This window comes from Prorops nasuta, unplaced genomic scaffold (genome assembly GCF_024137725.1).
Source record: "Prorops nasuta isolate Cenicafe-Biocafe unplaced genomic scaffold, Cenicafe_Pnas_1.2 PNAS00011, whole genome shotgun sequence".
Lineage (NCBI taxonomy): Eukaryota > Metazoa > Arthropoda > Insecta > Hymenoptera > Bethylidae > Prorops > Prorops nasuta.
This window is the reverse complement of record NW_027116808.1, coordinates 299,753-313,832: the sequence shown is the minus strand read 5'-3', so window position 1 is coordinate 313,832 and position 14,080 is coordinate 299,753. Positions and strand designations below refer to the sequence as shown.

Here is a 14,080-nt window from a genome sequence, read left to right as displayed (position 1 = left end):
TCCTCGCGCTCCTGATTCTCGACTATATGAAAGGATAGAATCAGCTCGTTTCTTCCTCATCCGTATAGGACTTGTTAGATACTATCGTCTCCTCGGCAAGAAAGGTCAGCTATTCATCAAAATCCAAGTCGAAAAAGTGTTCTTTGTTTGAGAGCAGTTCCTTTGAAAAGAGAATTTTTTTATTCGACGAGCAACTGGCCTGAAAAAGCTGTGTTCCTGAGGAATCCAGTTTCGAGAACTCGCGTCTCCACCTCTCGCTGAATCGACGAAAGTGGCAAATCGCTTTACATGGACAAATTTATTGATTTACGATCCTCCATCGACTCGGTAGAGTTTCTCGGATCAACGCCAGCCTATATTCTTGACAAATGATCGTGTTTTATCATCCCATAGGCCTCGCTACGCGATACATACGTGCCGAGTTTCGTTAATCTAAGATAAAAAATGATGCATCGTGTCGAGGAAGAAGAGGAGAGAGAGAGAGAGAGAGAAGCGATCTTGAAGAAGGGCAAAAAGGTATCTCGCTTGTCGTGTAAAAACTCGTCTTAATTGTTTCCCGACAGTCTCCGATGAGGGAAAATAGTGGAATGATTAAAAAGAAAATATCAAACTGTTTTCTTTTACGTAGCTCACAGCCGTTTATTTGTCTCTTATCTCCAACAGTTTCAGGGTTTTAATTGCAGCTTACGATAATAAAAGAGTTGGAAGATTTTTTATCGCGGCTATATTTTCGGTGTCAGTTACAGGCTGATTTTTACGGTCAAGGACGAGTCTCTTTTGGAAAGTCGAATCTTTTAACCCGTTTTGTAAGGAGTGAAATCTGGGTTGAAGTTCGTGCAGAGGAGTCGCGCGCGATATCAAACAATGCAAAGGGGCGGAGGGGGCTTTCCTCCCTGTCGGCTGTTGAGATATGATCGGTCGTCTGGCACGCTCAAAGTGCTGCCAGTTTCAAAAATTTCCAGCTGTGTGCGATTGCTGACTCGACAGGGACGAAAACCCGGTTAAACTGCTTCGATCAATTGCTTTATGGTCTATAAACAATTGACGATTCAATGCAGCAATTTCTCTGATTACTCGCATAGGATATGCTTTTCCCCCAATTTTCCCTCGATCCTTCTCAAGGTCGAATCTGGATCACCGAAAAATTTATCGACTGCGAGTTGAACGCGAGAACCAACGAGGAAGTAACTGATGGAGAGAAACGATACGTAACGAAAATGTAACTTTGATAATTCGTGCAGTAAAATGGAGGCAGTGAAAAAGTCGAATTACATGGACAGATTGCGGAAGGCAAATATCAGAAAGGTACTCTCTTTCCCTACCTTCGTTTTATGAACAATAACACAGGTATAGCGGAGCTTCAGCGTCTACAAAAAAACTTTAATAAGATCTTTCAGTTCTTCGCAAATATTTCAAAAAATCCCAGCTAGTAAATCTACTCGGATGAAATATTAAAGTCGAGCAGTGACCGGGACGCTATAAACAGGAAATCCTGTAATTACAGTTAAGAATTTCAATGGAATAAAATTGTGAACTTAAAGAAAAAGCTCTATATATCAAAAACCTGCATGTAATTAGTACAATTGATCAAAAAATATAATCACAACACTGTAGAATTGCCAAATATCCAATGCAATTCGATACCAAACTCTAACCGACAAACTATACCCTCAACCCTTCATTGAATTTTCAATAATCGAATAACTGCAATTAGTTGAACGCAGAGAGATTGATTAATTGTTTATTCTTGAGATTTTCCAAGTAAATATTTAAGGGCGTGTGGATAGATAAGAGGATCGATGGTGGGGAATGAAAATAGGGATAAGGGATGGGGATCGTGATGGGGAGAGTATCTTTATGAAAAGTGATTGATAGTGGAATAAAGGGCGTGTGTGCGCGGTAATAAAGGGAGTAGGATGGGTGTCAGGTAAGATAGTTGCTTAAGGTTTGAGACAGAATGCAGAGCTGGGGGTGGTGATGGTGGTGAGATACGATCGGTTGCGTAGCGGGGCGAAAGTGGTGCAAGTGAGCGAAGCAGTCAGCCAGGGGAACATCCGCAGTGAGGAAAGACGGTGATATGATGGTATAAGACTCGAGGAAGTTGAAGTTGGAGAAAATTGTGAGATTGTGTGCGAGTGCTGAGTCGACAAGGAGATAGTGGCACTGTTCTGATGTACAGGACCGTCCGTTTCCAAGTAGGCCTTATTCCGACCCTCCGACTCCACCTTTCGCAAGCCCCTTTGCACACACCCCCCTCCTCTTCTTTACCAAGCGATTCTTCGCGTGTGTATACGTAAGCCTCGATGTGCCAGACCCTTGAAAACCGCTTGCTTGTCTCAAACCACTCGAATCCACCAATAGCCACCTCGATAAGACGAACGAAGCATCGGCCCAACCGAAATTATAAACATTACCCCCACCCCTCTTCTCCAATCACCCAAATTTTATCTCCTACCAATCTCTTCTCTTCTAGCTGCCTTGAAAACACTCGACCTTGCCACGTGACCTTGCCTCGTCCTGCGATACGCAATTTTGATCGATAAACAAACGATATAAATAGACGACCTTATTTGTTTATTACGATGCTTCTCGTAAAATAACTTTTTGTTTTTATATTAATTTCTTTGTTTCGCCTTTTAATTATCATCATTTTTCTCGTTTTTTTTTTTGTTAAATAGAAAAATTAGTTTTTAAGGTTGTTTTGTTATTAAAGAATTAATATTAATGTTTTTGGAAAGCAAATTTGCGACAGAAAATTATGCAGAAATGTTTTGTCCGATAAAAATTCGGTTTGCAGAAGCTTTATCCATTTCTCGGTGAAAGGAATTGGGTAATCATTCTTTTGCTCCAATGTCGTATACTTATATCCTTGTACACTGTTCACATATCACGCTATGAGTGTATTTCAAAGCTTTATGAACAATAATGAATCAACAAAATAGAGTGAATGAAATATGAAATAATTCATTTGCAGAAAATCTGTTGGATTTTGCGATTAGCTTGAGTAAAGTAGAAGAGAACAATAAGTTATTCGATAAAATCCTATTTCAAAATGTTAAAATTAATATCGTGGCTTTGAAAGGAATAAAAGGTATATACGCTGTAAGAATATTTTTGTACAATTACAGTGACAGTCGTGGGTAATTTTGTAACCCACGAGTGTCGTAGTAAATTTACATTTTTAATTTTACAACTATTAAAGTTCTTTTTTTTTGCAGACCCATGTAAAATTACAAATATTCTCCGCAGTATAATTTTTATCAGCATTGTTCGGTAATTTCTGGAATACCGAAATATTGAGATTGAAAAAAATATTGCTCTACGAGCTTTCGTGATAATTAAAATATAAAATAATAAGATTTTACGAATTAGCTGGACTAATAATGAAGAAAAGATGAAAGTAACAACTTAACAAATAAAGTTCTGTTTATGCAAATATCGAAATTATTATAATTTCAGTGGAAGTAATATGTAATTTTTGAGACAGTTAGTGAAAGATCGCGATTGAAGACAATGGTGCTCCGTAAAGTTTCGCTCTAATGGAAATTTCAGCGAATGCATCGATTTATAGGGAATGAGTGATGTGTAGTCACGTCTACCGAGATGCAATTCGAAATAGATACAAACGTGCCTTGGAGGTACACCTGGCTTAACGATGGCTATTTCTGAAAGTTAATTACAACGGTGAACTAAAAAAAGTGAATGTGACATTAAAAGAGCAAATTTTCCCTTTTCTTTTTTCTCCCCCCTCACTCACGAGTCTACCTTAATGGCTGCTGGAAACTTAAATAACGTCGCTTCATTTTACTGCCAAGATAGATTTTCCAGTGGCAGGCTTCCTGAAAAATATCATTCCAAGATCTCAATGTAGCCCAGTAAACAGCTTCGTCTGGTTTGTATATTTTTCTCGTATTTACTTGAAAAATGTTGAATACTAAAAAAAACCTAATAAAAGCTTCAGCCCGTTCAGGGAGCCGTAGGCTTCGCGCTGGCTGGAAGAAAAACAGTAATGAAAAAACGTAAACACGATCCTTATAGGAGCTCTTTTCTCGATGAATGCGTTGATCTGTAAACAACGTATAAAACTGTATTACGGTAAGTGCATCGAGTTTATCAAGCAGTATACAAACCAGCTGCTTGTTTCGCTGCCTTTTGTTTTCCATTTTCCCTGCTTTTCCAATAGTCGAAAGGGTCGAGTTTTTCCGACGTTAAGCTTTCCGTAAAAGTAATTACATTGAGCGTGTAAGCAAGGATTAAGCGACGGTAAAAAAGAAAGCAGTTAATCTGGAAATGTGACCCTCGATAGGGACGCATCTGGCGATATCCGAAAGTCTCCGACCAGTCGAGAATTCCGCGTATCGCTCATTCATAACGTTCCCCGAAACTCCATGAAAGCCCCAGAGAGTGATTATCGGAACTGGGCGGAATATATTCCAGCGAAATATCTTTGCGAAGGAGCTCGATACGAAAATAAATAGTGCGCTGCGAGAGGAACGTATCTCGACTTGGAAATTTCCACGCAATGACCTTGATGGAAACCCATAGGCTCGTGGACTTGAAGAAAAATGCGGAGAAAGGAGAATTAAAGGAGGATGTGCAAACTAATTCAGCATTAGCGCGTGGGGTGTCGTTCACGGCCTTTCGCGTAACTGTAATAGAATGGAACGGAAGGCGTCGGAATGAAAAAAGATGGACGTCGATTGCTCGTTTGCCGCAGCCACGGGCGCCCTTGTGGATGCTTCGAGGCGTGCAAAATTGCAAGGACACTCACGTGGGAGCTTTAAAAAACTCTGCCACCTGATTATATCCGTCGCGTTCGCGAAAATTCTTCCAAATGACCTTCCTCCTCTTTCAAGGTCAACCGGGACGCTCAAAGGTAGACCGCCGCGAAGGTATTCATTTCCTCCTCAACTTTTTGCCCCGGCGAAAAAAGGATGTTTATATATGAAATTCTTGGAATCTTCTCTGACTTTAATGGATTTTCCTGCAGTGACAATTAGCTTTTAGGATGTACGTTTCTCGAGGAAAATAAAACGGTTGGGTATAGTGTTATATCGGTTGATTTACGCGGAAGTACGGTAGATTTTATACCAAACACAGTCGAGGTTTTTTCTATAGAAACCTCGGAACGTAAACAGGAAATGTTGGACATTGTTGGTATCTCGTGTGGGATGATCGGACAGATACACGTTGATGTGTCGAGGCTTCGGGCACATTGGTCGGTGTTCCATTCGAGGATTACATCATAATCTCTGCATTGTGTGTAGCTGCGGATCAAACGTTCAATGCTGGCCCCTGCCTTCCCTCCCCCTCCCATCTATTATTCTCTCTTTCTCCCACTAACCGAGCTTTAACGTATTAATTTATGAACACCATTCAGAAACTTTAATCGCATTGTGTTTTACAATCCTGAATTTCTGCCAAAAGCAGAAATTGTTGCTTTTTTTATTCATTGCAAATTAATTGCTTGGGATTATCAAGTCTGGTAACGCAGGTAAAACCACGCGAAAAATATGAATGGGGTGGGATTATAGTTTACTCTGTCCTTTTATGTATAATGTATTTTATGCAGCTAGTGGAGCATTAGCCTGATCCGTCCGAAACACCTTTAACATTTTAAAACGTATCAACAATTTTTCATGCTGATTTTCTCAAACTCCGCATCGGTTTTAGCCCTCGCGAGATTTTATCCAGCTGATATTTTTGTCCTTCTCATTTATATATCATTATTATAGGATATAATACGTATACGCCATTACAGGGCTTGTATAGCGAAATTAAGTTTAAAATGTCAGAATATTAAAACTCCCTATACGACATTTGAAGAGTAACCTTTGATTTAACCAATCGCGTTAAGAGAATCAGGAGACTCTGGTGGTTTGTGCCGTAATTTATTAGCCATCGATATGCTCTTAAGTGGGGATTGATTAGTCCAACAGTAATTTATTGGCTTAATTTATTGAATATATTAAAGCCCAATGAGAGAGAATAGCATTAAACGGAAACTAAAGTTTATTGTATTAAAGTCTTGCTTCAGAGTTGCGCGTTTAATAATTTACTCAAATCCATCAGCGTTATTGTTTTTTTCTCTCATTGTTACGAAACACACACTTGGGTTGATAATCTTTCAATTTCTTTCTCGTCGCGACTATTTAAATTTACTTTACTTTAACAAAATTTATTACTCCTTTAAGAGGCTCGTAAATCCCTGAGCGTTTATGACAGACGGTTGATCGTATCATCATGTAGGATATGATAAAAAGGTCGAGTAAGTTTTCGAATATGTCATGCAAAACTTTCGTGTAGGAACGGAAAGAACTTTTAATATGAAGTAATTTTATCCTGGAACGTGAGAAACATTTTTAGAGTAGGGAATAGCTTTCACCTAGACAATTTTATTATGTTACTGAATTAAGTTCGTTAATCTTTGAAAATGAAACTGGCAAAAATCGAATTCCTTTGTTGTTAGCGAAAATGCAATTTCCTATCGCGTGGTTCGCATTTTTAGAAAGTTTATGCTGGAAGCTGTCTGTGTGTGGTGGAAGTGTGATATAATATTATATATAGTTTATAAAAACCGAGACTTTTTTTCATCTTATTCGAAGAGTCTATTATTCGATGTAATTAAACAAACTTATCGTCTATAAATATACCGTATAAAATTTATTGCAAAATTACAAGAATAATCGTTGTGGCAAGCTCGCGTCCCACGATAATCCTTGTAATTTTACAATTAATTTTTACAGTTTGCAAATTGAATTTATTTGCTCAATATAATAGTTTCTGGCTGGAATAACGAGTGGCTGCGTGAAATCTTTACATAACGCGATATTAAATCAAAATTAAAAGGGACGTAAAAACTCATGAAACTCTGTTATTTTTTCGATGCACGAAGCAGAATCAATGAACGTGTGCCACTCTTATAATCGGCGCGTGTGTCTACCGTATCCAAGATAATTAAATTGCGAACGAAACACGAAATTTAATTTTCACGGATAACGCTAATCAAATTCAATTGTCATAAGAAATATGAATTAAACGAATAAACAATTTATCTGTATGAAAAATGGATCAACGTACACAACATTTTCCCCGTATACTTTTCCACATTATTTCGTAAACGTAAATCACAATAATAATAACAATAACGTATGGAGAACCAAAGAGAAAAACACAAGCAGTGTCGGAAATTTTTGATTATTTAAATAATTTTGTTATAGAATCACGATAAAATCGTGCGCTATATTCATGGCGAAGGAAAAAAGAATCAAATTACGCATTTATATATATATATATATATATGATTATAAAGGAAAAAATGGTCAAAAGCACCGAAACAAGCGAAACAAATTTAATTCAGGTACAAATATATATGTATACACGTATATAGCGATAAATCGCGCAAGATTAATTTCAAAGGAAGCGAGTCTCGCGGGCGAAAAAGTCGTGATAAACATAGGAATTAATTAACATGCAAGCGGCGATAAACCGCGGGAAAAGATTGAATTAAGGAAATGTCGCTCGTTAAGGGAGAATGGAGAAAAAATAAGCTTTTATTCTCAAGGAGTAATTAGACAAAGTGATATGGCACGATAAAAAAAGACACTCGACGATACGCAAAGTCTAATAATGAAAGAATAAATTGCTCAACAAATTGAATTGGTTGATAGTAAAAAAAATTAAACAACGAAAAGGCCGAGAAGAAAGAACAATAATAAAATCTGCAATATATAAATGAACAGAATCTTGTAATTTTAGCGGTAAGAAAAAAGGGACGCGTGCACGTGGGTCAGGAAAAAAAGTTTTACCACAGAGCGAACAGGATAAGCTATTAATTTTTCTAAGCGCAGTAGAGAACGAGCCATAAAGATAAAGAGAAAAAAAACAATAATAAAATGTACGATAGACACTATGTGCTATATATTGGTAAAGACAACTTGTAATTTTGGCGGTAAAAAAAAAGGGGCGCGTGCACGTGGGTCAGTGCGGTAGAAGAGTAGTGTGCTGGAGTGTACGGGAAACTGCCGGTCTGCGCAAGCACAGGTGCAAGTTCGAGGGTATAAAGAGGAGAAGCTCAAGCTCACCGTGCGCACTTTGTGCTTCATCTGTCCGTCATTCGCGTCGTGGATTTGCAACAGTGCCGATTCCATATCAATCTTTCTCTCCCTCTCTCTTTCTCTCTTTTGCTATCTCCATCTCATCTATATCCATCCATTTATCTCACTCTCTCTCTCTCTCTCGTCTCTCTTCTCTCTGGCTCGCACTCGCGCGTTCCCTGGTCTCTCGTGCTCCCTTTACGTTTATTACGCATCGCAGCTCCCAGTATCCCCGGCAGCTTCCATCCGAAAGCACCACCGAAGAGCGCAAGCTTTCAAACCAGAGTTGGACTTGCCTCTCTCTCTCTCTCTCTCTCTCTCGACAGCCAGGAACCAACCGACAGGTAAGCCGAATCTTCGTCTACATTTGCTTCAAGGACTACCAATCCTAACCCCCCCCCCCCCTCCACCCTCCCAAAACTACTCAAATTCTCAGTTTCGCACCCAAAAGCTCCTCTAGGTTGCACCAGAAACATCCACTTTATCGAATTTAACACTCGGTACCATTTCTCCTTTACTTACGTCCAGGTGCAACAAGATTTAAGAACTTCTTAGTTTTCGCTTTGATTCGGTTTGTATGTATACACTTTGGAGAAATCTTGTTTCTCGGAGCTTAAATAAACTTGTTTTTTTTTGTGCTTTTTTATTAGGTTATTTAGAATTGCAGCAGATGTTTTGGTGGTTGTCGAGCTTCTTTGTTGGCTTTAAGAGGTTTTCGGTTTCGTGTTTCGCTTGGGGTCTACGCGATAATCGTCGAGTGGTGTTGACGTTTTTTTCGTATCAGTGGTTTCTGTTATTCGTTGCTTCTTTGTCGATCCCAGTGCGTTTGAGTGCGATCGTCGAAAGCTCGGATTCTTCGAATCCTGAAGAGGTCGAACAGCTTAATTCGCGCTTTCGAGTTTATCGCTTCCTCTCGACCGCGTTAAGATCTCCTTTCAATGAGATTTTTCGTCGTGCTATCGCTGTCGTTTCTATTATTTGCTTTCGATTCGTCGATCGCGCGATTTTTCGTCTCTCGAAAGCTCTCTCCCAGCTGGCGCAAAAAAACCCATCGAGTGAATTCGCGCTTCGAATTTCGTCTCGACGGTAAGCTCTTATAACTTTTATCATACCATTCAAAGAAAATTTTTTAATTACTGCCGGAAAAATCAATATTTTACAAATAATATTTTCTATCATTTTGAAAATTTTACCAGTGTTTGAAAAGTGTTTTTTTTTAAGATCAGGTGGAAGCTCGAATTACTATACTGACATCGTGGTATCAATAATCATGAATAGTATAGTATTTTTAAAAAAATATACACCGCGTTATAAATAATTCAGAAATTTAAATTCACCATAGCAAAGAAAAAAACTTTTTGAATAATGGAGCAAACGGAAGTCTGAAGAAGTTACTAGAGTGGCTTAATCATTTTACCGACGTTTCACAATGTTTTGTTACGATAAACCCTAGCTGGCTGGGAAAGCCCTGCGGTCGTGCGCGAAAATTTCTATCGGTCCGGTTAACCAACATTTCCATCGCAGTATTTATAATTTGTGGATGAATATTCATCTCTTCCAATTGTTGTTGTTTCTACCGTTCGTCTTTCGCGTCGGAGACGAGTAAGAAACTTCGAGCCTGTGCTCCATTTTCGTTTCTGCGAATTTTTTCCCTGCTGCGTAAAATCTCGAACTTAACCGAGCTCAGTGAAAGAAAGGTGAAAGTAGGGGGGGGGGGGGGGATTGGCAGAATTGGGTACCGGCGATAATTCAACTTGGAAAGTGATAATATAAAACGAAAAGTACGAGAAGAGAGTCAAATTTTTTTATTGAACGACTCGATTGCATCTTATGTCCTTGTTTCAAAAGTTTATTCTACGTCAAATAGCTCTCCCCCCCCCTCCCCCTCCCCTTCTCCCACCCGCCTACATCACACCATTCATTCTCCTTGTGATTACAAAAATGTTGAACATCCTCGCAAATTCCAAAGTTTTTCCTGAAGATTATAACCTTCCCCCTGGTTTTTTTACACCCCCCCCCCCCTCCTCCCCAATGTAAGCTCTCTTTTATTTACACGAAATAACGGGTTGCTTCGTTAAAAATATTATCCCAGCCCCGTCCAGTAATGGAAAAATTGTTTTTGCAGACTGAAACTTTGTCTTGGTTCTCGCCATATTGCCTTAACCTCGTGTACCTTCCAATTTATTCGCTAAACTTTCTCCATTTTGTTTATGACTGGTATCGAATCGTATTAAATAAAAATTGTGCCAAGAGTCATCATGCAAATGACTTTTCTCTGAGAAAAATTATAATGATAATTAAAAAAGAAAATGTTGCTTTTTGTAATATTTTTGAAGCTCATATAAATATACGGTGAAAAGTGATCGAGAGCCGATCGTTATAATGGCTACTAATACGCGCGTTAATTTCAATTTAATTTAACCTCCGATACTCCCTATCGTGTTACTCAAACTCTACTCCATTCTACTAATGATTATCGAACCGTGGAGAGTCAATGGAAAAGCTATTTACGAGAGAAAAACCTCGATTGAAGCGTGTAAACCTGTTCATCTGTGAAACTGTAAAATTTTGTGTTTAAACTCACACGAACAGTGTTATGCACATATTTTTATTGTCACACACCTTTGCAATAATTAATACTATACCCAGACAGCGATAAATCAATGAAAAAATTGTTGAAAAATCCAGTAGCCTCATAAATACGACCAGTTTAACATTATGAAAAAAGAACAATTTATCGAAAGAGTCGAAATGGATGTAGTATAAATTATTCCAAGATAAAAATAATGAGTATTGTGGAGATACGTAATAAAATCCAGAAATATTGAAAAATTTGGTTGAAACATTGCTCAACTCGAGAATAAAAAAGAGTGGGGGTATGGGAATTAATGATAATCTTTTCATGCAAATGTTATTAGGAATAAAAATGCAAAAGGATGAAATTATGTAATGCTTACCGGATAAATATGATTTATTGCTACTATTTTGAAAAAAAAAAAGGTATTGAGACACAAACGAGAAATTTAGGGGTGGTAAATGATGAAATATTGAGGGGAGAGGGTGGTCCATGGTAAATTTGGCGCTCGATCAAATTTTAACTGCGATGTCTCTCGGCGGTTTTGTCCCTATTGCATTCCGTAGTAACAATCGACGCTATCGAGTCTCAGTGTTCTCGGTGATAACAATAAACGAAGAACAATATCACCGGTGCTTTCATAGTCATGATTGTTGCTTCTCAATAATGCTGCAATACTCGATCATGTAATAGTCCTGAAGGAGGCAATATTGCTAAATCGAATTGCTTCAGGATAGCTTCGACGCAGCTGCCAGCAACTGCAACAATAAATACATACAAATACACGTTCAGACAAATAAAGTCATCGATAAGATGCAAACATTTTCAAACGATTCAAGAAATCTTCGTAGAATAATAATAAATTAAGGTCTCGATCTATCCTCGTGAAATTTATTCAAACGATTTTTATTTTACTTCGATTGTTCACCAAATCCTGTATCATTATTAACGTCCTCGTCGTCGTTCATAGAAAATCGTCCAAGACAGTCTTTCAGAAACTTTTGTTCAAAAACCAAGTCTACCAGAACTGGATAATGAACAATTTTCGTTATTTCGAGTTTCAAGATTGCTACGTCAAGAACCACTCGATATTTCTTGCTACTATAAGTATATACCTTGAGAGGAATAATATAGTATTGTTATATTATATTGTGTTAAAGTTTTCGTTCAATGATTTTGGTTGGATCAGATCAATTGAATATTATCAAATTATGCAGAATCTATAACGAAGATATTTGGTTTTTTTATATGAAATAATTAAGTACAGTGGTATGCTAATCGTGAAGTAGTTTTAGTGAGATAACGAACGTCTCTTAACTTTATGTTTTGTTGGAATGAGGCAATGGAAGGATAGATAAAATGTAGCTTATATATATATATATATATGTGTGATGTATTGTGGAGTATCGATTGTGAATAGAGCGTTTTTCTTGTCGATTCTACTGAAAAGCACAAATTGAAAATGATACAGTTTCCTGGCATCGATCACGAGGAGAATCCGGTGTCCATTTTGGTTCCTGATTCGACACTTGGAACGAGGATGAAGCTATTGAGTATAGTCAATGTAGCCAGTATCGAAAAGTGGCCTGATCTATCTCGTTGGCTTTATTATAGTGTAAAAAAGGACAGTAAGCTTTGGGAATAAAGAAAAGTTTAATTACAAAGTTTATTGAAAATGAAACGATCTAAATGAAGGAGAACGTTTTTCTTTCTTCTTCGTTCTACTGAAACGAACGAATCGAAAATGAAGCATTCGCAATGGTGAAGTAAACTTATCTTGCTTCAGAATTTGATTGAAACGAAGAAGTGGTAAAATTATACATTGTGCATCGATCAGGAGGAGAGAGTCCGTTTTAGATTTTGCTCCCTGATGTTACACTCGTGAACAAGAATGAAGTTGCTGAAAGGGTTGGGTTTTCTAATACGTTTTTTCGGGACGGTACAATGAGAGGTTTAATAACAAAGTAGATTAAAGTTTCTATATGTATTCTATATGAAAAGACATTTATTTTGTTTAATCCCATTGAACAATTTCATTTTTATCGTAAAGTGCAAAAATTAAAAATAAACATTGACGAAGAGTCACAATGATGAAAAGAACGTTTGTTTCTTCGGAATAAAATTGAAACGAAGAAGTGGCAGATGTGCATTGTGCATTGATCAATGTAAGAGTCCTTTGACATTTTTCTCCCTGATGTTACAATTGTGGTACAAGAATGTATATTGCCTACTGAATAGGAAGTATATATAACAGAAGGGTTGGGTTTCCTCGTGGGTTTTATCGAATATTTGGACGAAGATAGAAGATCTGGTACACCTGGAACTTTGTATATAATGACAAGGAGAACCTTGCGAATCAAATGATCCAATTGGAGACAGCATTTTTTTCTCGATTTAAGAGCAAAATGGAGATGTGGCAGTGGTACATCGTGCATCGATCAGTATAAGAGTCCCTTGAACATTTTTCTCCTTGATGTTACAATTATAGGGGAAGAAAGTAGCTACTGAATAGGAAGTACGGCAGGGTTGGGTTTCCTCGCGCGTTTTATCGAGCACTCGAAGAAAGACAGTGTATCTGGTATATAACGCAAAGTTTAATCTCCCATTCGATCAGAAGGACTCCATCGTGAATGGTACACTCTGGCAACACTAGATCGTCACAATACCTTTGCCCATTTTCCCAAAGAAGATGGGATTTGTTCCTCCCCTATCTCTGTATGCCCACGTCCGTCATTTTGGTACCAAGGGGATACTTATTCTCGGATTACAGCCGAAGGAAAAATTCAAAAAATAATCATTAAGGATTAACAGAAACTAACAATTTTTGTCCAAAAAAACACTCAACCTCCCAACAACCCTCCTTCGTGGGAAAAGAATCATAACCACAGCTACAAGTTATACATATACACAATAAATTCCTTGGAAGAATAGGATTTCAACCCTGCCCATTCTCACCCTCCTGTACTCCACGTAACAGCTCGAGGGAACTAGGCCAAATTATGTGTACTTGACAAAACGTAAAATATTAGCTAAAAAATCTTTTTAGTTGTGATAAACTGGGGAGAGCTTTTTCCTCCTCGGGACATTTACCCCCAGAATCGACCCTGCTCGTTTTGTCGCAGTAGAAAACTACCCTTGCTGCACAGTCCTCTAGATTCGGTCAGTATTTGGAAATTTAACAGTTTCCTGGTGTTATCCTCGTGATACTATTCGACTTTACAGATATTTGTGTTTCTTGATGAGTCTCTTCTCGATTATTAGCAAACAGTTGAGGGGGGAGGGGGAGGTTTATATCGAATCCAAGAAGAAAGTGGGTGAGATTTTTGAAAAAGAGTCGTAGGTTTGGTAGTCGACTCACGTAATAAGAGGCCTCCGGTAAAGTGCGTGGCAATTTCTCCTGGGTTGCTTC

The 14,080-nt window shown here is 38.1% G+C and overlaps 1 protein-coding gene across 1 annotated transcript in view; it reads left to right on the top strand.

Moving 5' to 3' along the window:
• The first annotated feature begins 8,104 nt into the window (after positions 1 to 8,104).
• The window catches only part of Scp2 (Sarcoplasmic calcium-binding protein 2), a 40,254-nt gene continuing 34,278 nt past the window's right edge, over positions 8,105 to 14,080 (top strand). Inside the window, exon 1 of the mRNA XM_066733874.1 lies at positions 8,105 to 8,440. The gene's annotated coding sequence lies outside the window, so the exon portion shown is untranslated. The remainder of the gene's footprint in view (positions 8,441 to 14,080) is intronic.